Below are 401 nucleotides of genomic sequence, written 5' to 3' on the forward strand. Positions count from 1 at the left end.
TAAAGCATAAACTGCTTTATCGTCGTTATTTATGGGCTGTGGCCAAATTAAAGATACAGTGAAAGGGAAACTGTAATCAGAGACTGCAGCTCCACTCTGCTGAGACCGCAGAGATAGTGAGTTTACGCAGAGAGTGCCATACATGTTAGTGAGCAGGTGCTGTTCTGTATTGTCAAGAACCCTTCTGAAATGTGTCCCAATCTTATACATAATAATTAAATAGAGACATCAATAATAGTCTATTTTTACCCATGGTCCATAATGATAAGATACCAAGCCATGCATCTGCTGAAATCTGCAGGTTAGTCAGCGGTTGCTAAATGCAAGGTCAGTGAATCATTTCAAAGGTATATGCCTTAAAAATAACCGAATCTGAGTTAACCATGTTTTCTGATAGCTGT

At 38.9% G+C, this 401-nt stretch overlaps 1 protein-coding gene across 1 annotated transcript in view; it reads left to right on the forward strand.

The window, feature by feature from the left end:
* Window positions 1–401, forward strand: part of LOC118343030 (venom phosphodiesterase 1) — a 31,575-nt gene that overhangs the window by 2,660 nt on the left and 28,514 nt on the right. The gene's annotated exons all lie outside the window — the stretch shown is intronic.

The sequence above is a fragment of the Morone saxatilis genome, unplaced genomic scaffold (genome assembly GCF_004916995.1).
Source record: "Morone saxatilis isolate NCDOM2014 unplaced genomic scaffold, NCSU_SB_2.0 Contig9, whole genome shotgun sequence".
Classification (NCBI taxonomy): domain Eukaryota; kingdom Metazoa; phylum Chordata; class Actinopteri; family Moronidae; genus Morone; species Morone saxatilis.